Source organism: Anopheles ziemanni, chromosome 3, assembly GCF_943734765.1.
Source record: "Anopheles ziemanni chromosome 3, idAnoZiCoDA_A2_x.2, whole genome shotgun sequence".
Classification (NCBI taxonomy): Eukaryota; Metazoa; Arthropoda; class Insecta; order Diptera; family Culicidae; genus Anopheles; species Anopheles ziemanni.
Window position 1 is genome coordinate 35,350,484 of NC_080706.1, and position 10,355 is coordinate 35,360,838.

Consider the following 10,355-nt stretch of genomic DNA (forward strand, 5'->3'; position numbering starts at 1 on the left):
CCAAGTTGTGATTCGAATCTCAGTTTGGGATCACTACATGGGCGACTAGCGACTCTTTTACCAACTCGTTCATTCTATTGGGTTTCGAATCCCATATTATGATTCCCAAACTGGGATTCGAATCACAACTTTCCACATTTGACAACGTCATATAGTTTGAAGTACTAAATCTTCGCACTGCGTAGACTATACATACACACATTGAATTTCATTGTTTTTACAGAGATCCTTTGATTATTACAATTACGATAGAAATGTACAAGAATACGAAAGTGAAAAGTTTACTTTGCATATCAAAATAGGCAGCTTACCAATGAAGTGAGCTGCTGGCACAAGGTGAAGTAAACAATGCGGATTGTGCGGTCATCATAGCGTTAAAAACAGATCGGTTTTGATTTAGTCTTGGGCGAAAATGCCAGTTTTGGCCACATTAATGGCACAACACAAAAAGACCTTTGGACTCATTTTATCGAATACATAGCGATGAACTTGGTACGATAATATAGAGTAGCTATCTAAGCACGCAATTAATATTCAATTTTTTTTTTGTTTATTAGATGTTTTAATTAAAAAATTATCAATTTCCGAACACACCTTTTGCGCTATATGGCCCTATCTGTATTCTATTTTGGGTCGACTTGTGCAACAGGTTTGACACTAAAAAAAGGTTTCTTTTATGTTTTTGATGATTTAAGCAATCTTTGAAGTAATTAAGCAAATGCAATTTACTTTGATGATTAGTTTAATAAGTGTGATTAAATGTTTAATTTGTTGTTTGAATATCAGCATTTTTCCAGGACGATTGCGTTTTCGTCTAGAAGGTCATCAGCTGTTGGTGATTCTAGATTCAAATCTACCATCCTGGTTTTGAAAATCCACTCTAAAATTACAGTTAGATGTCACGATGGCATTAGATAGCAATAGCGAGAAGTGAGCGAGCGATGGGAGGGCGAAAGTGAGATGGACTGTGCTGACGCGTCAGGTTCCCCTTTACAGCGTAGAAATTTCCCCTTAACCGCTAGGCGGTTGCTAAGGGAAACCAAATACCGTATGCGTGATAATGTTAGCACCACCGTGTACCCCATTTACCGTATGCGTAATAATGTTTGCACCATCGTATTAAAATAGTTTCCGTTTTCTCTGGGCATACAAAAGGAAATGAAACGTTTTCGTGATTTTGGGAACAATTTCGAATCGAACATTGCATATACTCTTGGGAAAGGTGGCAACGAGATGAAAATAACCAACGCAGAATAAAATTAATAATAAAACTACTTCCATAAGGTTGGGCCCCAGTAAGCGGGACTTTAACCGGGCCCTGTAAACGGGCCGTATTACCGGGCCCTGAAAACGGGCCGTGTTACCGGACCCTGAAAACGGGCCGTGTTACCGGGCCGTGTTACCAGGCCATGGAACGGTGTCCTGTAAATTGGCCGGGTTACCTGGCTCTGTAAACGGGTCCTGTAAACGGGTCCTGTAAATGGGCAATGTAACCGGGCCATGTAAACGGGCCGTGTTACCGGGCCCTGCAAACGGGCCATGTTACCGGGCCCTGTAACCGGGCCATGTAAACGGGACGTGTTACCGGGCCCTGTAAACGGGCTGTGTTACCGGGCCCTGTAACCGGGCCGTGTTACTGGGCCATGTAACCGGGCCATGTAAACGGGCCCTGTAAACGAGCCCTGGTACCGGGCCCTGTAAACGGGCCCTGTAAACGGGTTCTGCAAGTGGGCCGTGTAACCGGGCCGTTTTACCTAGTCGCCCTCTTAAATTACAGTTAGACGTAACGTTGGCATTAGATAGCAATAGCGTGGTAGGCGAGCGATGGGAGGGCGAAAGTGAGATGCAAACAATTTCTACGCGTTAGGTTCCCCTACAGCGTAGGAATTTCCCCTTACGCGCTGTGCTGTCGCTAAGGATACTATGGATGCAGGATGGAAGGGAAACATTTTTTTTTTGGTAATCGATGGTTACATTGATTATCGATGGTTACTTTGCTGGAAAATAAAACCAAGCAAAGCGGAAATCTGCTACACAGTTTAATTCAAAGTTTGTAATAGGAAGGAAATGAAACTTTTTCGTGATTTTGGGTACAATTTCGAATCGAACATTGCATTTACTCTTGGGAAAGGTGGCAACGAGATGAAAATAACCAACGCAGAATAAAATTAATAATAAAACTACTTCCATAAGGTTGGGCCCAGTAAACGGGACTTTAACCGGGCCCTGTAAACGGGCCGTTTTACCGGGACGTGTTACCAGGCCATGTAACGGTGTCCTGTAAATTGGCCGGGTTACCTGGCTCTGTAAACGGGTCCTGTTAACGGGCCGTGTCACCGTGTCATGTAAACGGGTTTTGTAAACGGGTCCTGTAAACGGGTCCTGTAAATGGGCAAGGTAACCGGGCCATGTAAACGGGCCGTGTTACCGGGCCCTGCAAACGGGCCGTGTTACCGGGCCCTGTAACCGGGCCGTTTTACCGGGCCCTGTAACCGGGCCATGTAAACGGGACGTGTTACCGGGCCCTGTAAACGGGCCGTGTTACCGGGCCATGTAACCGGGCCATGTAAACGGGCCCTGTAAACGAGCCCTGGTACCGGGCCCTGTAAACGGGCCCTGTAACTGGGCCGTGTAACCGGGCCGTTTTACCTAGTCCACTCTAAAATTACAGTTAGACGTAACGATGGCATTAGATAGCAATAGCGAGAAGTGAGCGAGCGATGGGAGGGCGAAAGTGAGATGGACTGTGCTGACGCGTCAGGTTCCCCTTTACAGCGTAGAAATTTCCCCTTAACCGCTAGGCGGTTGCTAAGGGAAACCAAATACCGTATGCGTGATAATGTTTGCACCACCGTGTACCCCATTTACCGTATGCGTAATAATGTTTGCACCATCGTACAAAAATAGTTTCCGTTTTCTCTGGGCATACAAAAGGAAATGTAACGTTTTCGTGATTTTGGGGACAATTTCGAATCGAACATTGCATTTACTCTTGGGAAAGGTGGCAACGAGATGAAAATAACCAACGCAGAATAAAATTAATAATAAAACTACTTCCATAAGGTTGGGCCCTGTAAACGGGCCGTATTACCGGGCCCTGAAAACGGGCCGTATTACCGGGCCCTGAAAACGGGCCGCGTTACCGGGCCGTGTTATCAGGTCATGTAACGGTGTCCTGTAAATTGGCCGGGTTACCTGGCTCTGTAAACGGGTCCTGTTAATGGGCCGTGTCACCGGGCCATGTAAATGGATTCTGCAACAGTGTCCTGTTGTCCTGGGTCCAACGGGCCGTGTTACCGTGTCATGTAAACGGGTCATGTAAATGGGCAATGTAACCGGGCCATGTAAACGGGCCGTGTTACCGGGCCCTGCAAACGGGCCGTGTTACCGGGCCCTGTAACCGGGCCGTGTTACCGGGCCCTGTAACCGGGCCGTTTTACCGGGCCCTGTAACCGGGCCATGTGAACGGGACGTGTAAACGGGCCCTGTAAACGGGCCGTGTTACCGCCGTTTACCGGGCCCTGCAAACGGGCCGTGTTACCGGGCCATGTAACCAGGCCATGTAAACAGGCCCTGTAAACGAGCCCTGGTACCGGGCCCTGTAAACGGGCCCTGTAAACGGGTCCTGTAAACGGGCCGTGTTACCGCCGTTTACCGGGCCCTGCAAACGGGCCGTGTTACCGGGCCATGTAACCAGGCCATGTAAACAGGCCCTGTAAACGAGCCCTGGTACCGGGCCCTGTAAACGGGCCCTGTAAACGGGTTCTGCAAGTGGGCCGTGTTCCGGGCCGTTTTACCTAGTCGCTTCTAAAATTGCGCTTAGACGTAACGTTGGCATTAGATAGCAATATGCAAGTAAGCGAGCGAAGCGAGTGCGAAAGCGAGATACACTGTTCGGACGCGTCCGAAATTTCCCCATGCACTATACTGTTGCTAAGGATACTATGGATGCAGGATGGAAGGGGAAATTTCCTTGCGCCTTGACGAACGTTGAACGAGTTTTTGGTAATCGATGATTACATTGATTATCGATGGTTACTTTGCTGGAAAATAAAACAAAGCAAAGTGGAAATCTGCTACACAGTTTCATTCAAAGTTTGTAATAGGAAGCAAATGAAACATTTTCGTGACTTTGGGGACAATTTTTTCGAACATTGCATTTACTCTTGGGAAACGGGCCGTGTTACCGGGCCATGTACACGAGTCCTGTAACCGGGCCATGTAAACGGGCCCTGTAAACGGGCACTGTAACCGGGCACTGTAACCGGGCCCTGTTACCGGGTCCTGTAAAAGGCCAGTGTAACCGGGCCCTGTAAACGGGCACTGTAACCAATCCTGTAAAAGGGTCCTGAAACTGGGACCTGTAAACTGGCCCTGTAAACGGGTCCTGTTACCGGGCACTGTAAACGGGCACTGTAACCGGGCCCTGCAAATTGACCGAGTTGCCTGGCCCTGTAACTGGGTCCTGTAAACGGGCCGTATAAACAAACGGTGTAACCGGGTCCTATAACTGGGTCCTATAACTGGGTCGTGTAACCGGACCGTTTTACCTAGTGTAGTATAACAAAATTAAAAAAATCGGTAGTTAGTTAACAGCGAACTGAATTCTTCATTGAAAATTGCAACATAGTATCAAAACTAACTGTGTAAGCGAGTAAATTATACAACAGCTTCTACATAGCAGATTTAACCTTTAATCAAAAATAAGTAAAAACATTCTTATACCAACTTTAGAATAAAAAACCCTGAAAAACGCATGGGGCGTTATAAAGGGTACTAAATTAACGAAAGCCATGAGCATTTTCGCAAAATGTGGAAGTTTAAGCTCGACTGTAATATTGAGTGGCTAATGGCAGTTGACATTCACATCCATATTTTGTACGTTTTTGTGTACTTTCAGTGCTTTCGTTGATTGTATTGCTCTACAAACAAAATGGTTATCTTTGGCGCATGTTTTGCCATAGTTAAGAAAAGTAGTTTTCTAATATATTAGACAAGATAAAACATCTGACAGACCATTAAGCCGTTCGTTAGAGCTTATATGTCGGGCGTAAATTTGCCGCTATCTTGCTTCAATGTCTCAGAAAAAAAAATCACCCAATACCTGTGCTAGGTTGAGTGTTATCATGCCCTTCAGCAATTACCTTATCTAGAGGATTATGCTTCGCTTACGCGTTCCCCCTCGCTCATCAACATGAGAAAAATTTGCTCGACGATTTCATGCCGGCATGATGTTTGCTAAATTTTCCACTAATTTGTCGGGGAAAATGAATCCCGACAGGTTTGCGCGGTTTGCTTTCGTCTAGTGCTCGCAAATACGCACCCCTCCGGCGAAAGGCGGCATGGTGTTGATGTGTGGATAATTTAGTGTGTTTTCTTTTGTTGGCTCTTCCGTCCTCCGAAAACTACCGTATCGGCCAGATTATGCAGCCAGCGGGCTGATAGGATGATTAATTGAAGGGTTGTCTTCCCTGAGACTGCTCCCAGTGCCCGAGGCTGGTGTTTGGTTAGTTTGATTTGCATTTTAATGCTCCACTGTGTTTCGGAAAACGTTGCATATGCAAGACGCGCGTTAATTGCATATTCGAGCTTCCGCAGAAGTGATGTTGAGGTGAGGCTTGTGTTGATAAATCGATAGTTTCAACGATTGATATAGTTTTTGGTATTACTCAATGTTTTGGTTGATAAACCTGAACTTTATGTCTATCTGACGTGGCTTAAAATATCGTATCGTACTAAATTTGAAACCAAGTAGCTTTTATACACCGTGTAACACTCCTCTTACAAATTCCCCACCAACTCTACTATCTAAAGGCGACAATTAATCATCGTCGCTTCCCACTGTCCCTTCCTTCCATCCGGGGATCAACTTTTATGTCTGCATTGCGGACTGATGCACTCGCAAGCTTCAAAGCCAACGGAATGCATTTTAGCCCGGCTTCAATTGCACTAACAATAGAACCACGCCAATGCAATTTCCCTGGAATAATGCAGCAAGTGCATTAGCATCTACACCGATGGCGCCAACCACAACTACGCTACGGATGGGCATTGATGCATTGCCTTTCACTGGTTCGTTTTTCACTTACGATTTCCTTGCGCAGTGAACATTAGATTTCCTCTTGGCGATCATTGTGATTACCCCCTCCGATGGCTGTTTTATTATCTTTGTAGCGATGTTTTTCCTCGTTGTGGAATGAAAACGATGTCAATGGAGCTATGCTTATGGTGGATGAAATAAAGCTTATTTTTTCCCCACCAACAAACGGTGGGACATCAATTGTTTTACAAGAAAAACCAAAACAAAACATCTGCTTTGGGCAGTGCTGATGAATAAAACACCATTCCACGGATCACTTAATCATATTGAATTTTTTCGAGACCATCCTAACGGACCCATTTCTCACGCAAGCATTCGTTCCGTTAGATATCGAACCGGCTCTTCCCCAACAACGACCACTCGTTAAGCGTTTGATAGCAGCGGAAGAAATACAAGTGAATGCAAAGCCATTTCTACGTCTCTCTGAACGTTCTGTTCCGTAATCGCTCCGCGTGATTCGGGTATTCAGAACCCGTTTACATTATCCCATCTAGAGGCTCTTCTTTGAGATCCTGTTTCGGACCGGATCCACGATGTTGCACGCTTTTAATTGGCCTGCTTTATGGCGGTCGGTGAAAGGGATTGAGGGTCTTGAAAAGAAAATCTGTGCTCGAACAAAATATGGATCAATCGGTCAACGATGTGATTACGCAGTTCTTATAAGTGCAAACGGGCGAACGCGAATACATGAGGTATAAAAGTGTACTGATCGAATCCTTGGATCCCGGAAAGTCACTTGGGAAGTCCAGAAATTCTAACGGTACTTTACATTAAGCAAGACTGGTTTGCTGATGTAAGTTCTACCAATGAGAAAATTTACCGATGACACTCTCTATACAATTTTATGACAACTTGACTTTGGATAATAATTGATCCATTCCGATTCGTTAGCCCACAACAAGATTGGTAGGTTTGTTAGCGGCATCTATTGTCATACTGGTTCTTGGGCAACAAAATACCTTTCGAATGCGAGTTGTTTACGTCTAGGACTTGGTTATGAGCGCCGAAATTAAGACGATATCAATCTTTTTCAATTTCATAATGAAATACGGCGAATGAAACAAGCTTTTACGATGGCTGTTGTAGTAGCTCAACTTAAGTCCATCTGATGATAATGTCCTCGGCAGACATCCATTATCAGTGCCATCCCTACGTCACCTTTCATAGGCGCAACTGGATCAAAAGCAAAAGCACTGCCGCATCGGAGCAGGTTTAAGCCTTTGGACGCTTCTGCAATCGCGTCCAATTGTGATGCCTGTGTGCGCTATTGGGTGTGTTTGTGTATGAGAAAACTTACATAACCCCGTCTGTTGGACTCTCTCTTCAGCGGACGGTGAGGAACGCGGGCAGGGCGATGTGACGCGACCGGGCTGCACCGATTGCGCACGGAGTCGGTTTCGAGGTGCTGAGCTTCACGGTACTCTGGTGATTTGACGTAGCGGACTTGGCATTGCCACATGCGCCACGCGGTATGAGCGCGCCACGTTCCGGGGACCGCTTCTGGGGACCCTTCTTGGACCCAGAATGTGTCTGCTGATGCAACGCGTTTGTGGCCCATGACGGCGTTGGTGAATTAAACATGAGCCCTACGGACCAGTCGGTCACTCACGAAGAGAAGAAGGCCGGTTCGATTGCATACCAACTACTGACCCACTCTCGAGTCGACGGCCCTTTCGTGTGTTCGGAGACTCCAGTGGGGGCACACCGAGAACGGACAACATCGTCTGGAAGGAGTGGGATCCTCATACCGCCGTTCTGGTGAGCTGGTGGGCTACGCCGTAAAAGTTGTTTTCAGCTCGTTGAATAAATCATCAATTAGTACCGATGGTGCGCGGGAGCCTGGTGGTCAGCAGGCTGAGTCTTGGTCCCGCTATGGCAGCAGGTTAGCAGCGTACCGATATGGTTCGCGGACCAGCGCTGATACCAGCGGCATCTGGTTCCGGTTGAGGTGCGATCAACTGAATTCCTTGACCGCTTAGAAACCGTTGCCTGTAAGATCCATCCAGTAGTCGGCACCGTATGTGCCGTAATTAGCCCATCTGGTTCCAAAAGTTTAATATTCTTCAATTTCTCCTACAACCTTGAGGGATCAGGGAGCGATGAGCCATCTAGTTTTCCTCCAAACTGAGCCAGTCCAAAGTCAGTTACTTTGAGGAGAACTAATTAGACACTTCATCTAAGGACAGCGACCGCTAATAATTCGACCTCCCAAGTATAAGGCAGCCCACGGTGGCGTAGCCAAATTTTGGAAACTGGCCGCATTACGCAAGAACTTTCTTTTTTCCTCCCCGCTCGTTTTTGTTTATTTTCCTCTGGCAAACGTTGTCGCGGTTAGCTTGATTATGCCCACGAGAGCGAATAAAACTGTTACCACTCGACCGACCGAAGCTGGTCGGTTACACAAATTGAAGGTTCGGGCGTGCTGATAGGCGTGTAGGAAAGTCAGATTTTGCCCGGCTCGGTGGGTTGATATAAATTCGGTAACAATCAAATTCAATGATCTTCGGTGGAGAAGAAAGTCCAGCGTCTTCCGGCGGTAGGAAGGTTTGATGGTTCATCGTGCAGGTTATACTTTCTCGCAGGGGGGAACGTGGCAGGAACGTCGCTGTCGTTGATCAACGATGGGTGACTCTGTCTAACCGGGGTTGCTCATTAGGTTCGTTGGATGTATACTGGCATTTGATAAGAAACGCATGTAGAGAAGTGGCTCAGAATGGGTGAAAGCAATCACGAACATGCGCGGATCATTCAAACCAAAGCACAAGTACCTTCGGTATTGTCTTCAACCTTCGTCTCTTCACTAATAAACTGCGTTGTAGACAGGGCCATTGTGCATAATTTCCTTGGTTGTAGCGTTGCTTCAAGTTACTTCTATTCAGCGAGTACGCGACTTCGCTTTCTCTGAGGGTTCGCGAGCGAAAATGACATGCGCGATCGAGCGTTCGAGCAAAACATTGCATTGTCGATTGTCAACCGCTTGAGTGGGGGAGGTGAAAAACGCACGCCCATGCTTCGCAGCGGTGATCACAATGGCGAATAGACACCTCCTTACATGAAAGCTGCCTCAACAAAGACGCCAAAGGGCGAGAAAACATCGTAGTACATCGATTCAAATAAGAATAGACAAAGTCTGCGCAGGCAATGTCAGACACCACCAAGCATATTGGCATGAGAATGCCATCTCGCGATCGAACAGCGATCGAAGGTTGCCTAGAGAAACTTTAGATACTTTCCCCTCCCCAACACTATTGCAGACCCCCATCCGCACGCGTCTAGTCATTAACTTTCGGTTTCCTTTTCACCGCCCTTGGGTCAGCTTCCGCGACCTGAGCCGAGCTAGCGGTGGCCTACTTGCGCCTCGCGTTCTACGCCGCCATCAGCCATGGAGATTCTTGCGCGCCGTCCAAACTGGTTCTGCACGCGCGACGTACCTTCGCGTAAGTGAGCCATAAAAACCAAGAAAACCAGGCTAAAACGGTACTTGGTAGGGACCGGTCGGTCGGTCGGTCAGCTTGGAACTCGTTCCAGTATGACGTGGTGTTGTTGCTTAGCCAAGTTCATCGGCCAGGGGTTAGGGGTGGGGAAGCATCAACACGAAAGGCCTCGATGGTCAGAAGCGTCTTTTTTGGGGTCACATCTTACGTGATCGTTTCTTCTGAATGAACGAAGAATGTAGAGATTTTTGTAAAGCGATTGAACAAAATTTCACGTTGTTCGAGGGCTGTTTTTTTTTATTCTGCACGGAGTTTTAATTTAATTTGTTAAAATAATATACTGCTAAAGTAGAATTGCATCACTCCAGGGCTGAAAACATCGAGTAAAAATGGCAACGGCCAAGTGTAGTTATCGAAACAGTCAGGTGAGGTTGAAGTGAAATGATTTTGATTATGAATAAAGTATTTTTGAAAGAAAAGTTTTTCAGTTAAAAGTTCTGCGGTTTCGAAGCAAAAGTTTAAACACGTTTCAATACGTTTTTCACAAGCTAATCTAAAATAGTTTAAATCGCCTCACGTGTTTTAAAATAACAATATGTATGTTAACAAAATGTGTTCAAAAGAATTTTGATAAAGCATGTACGAAATCACAACGATTCCTATTCCATTTTAAAAATAATAGCAGAGAGAAATGGCATGTGTAAATAGTTACAATCTAAACCTAATTTAAATTTGTTGCTAGACTGGAAAATATGGAGAAATATAGTGTTTAAATTCTGTAATAAAAAAAAATCTTTAACCGAATTCTAATGAATTGTTTG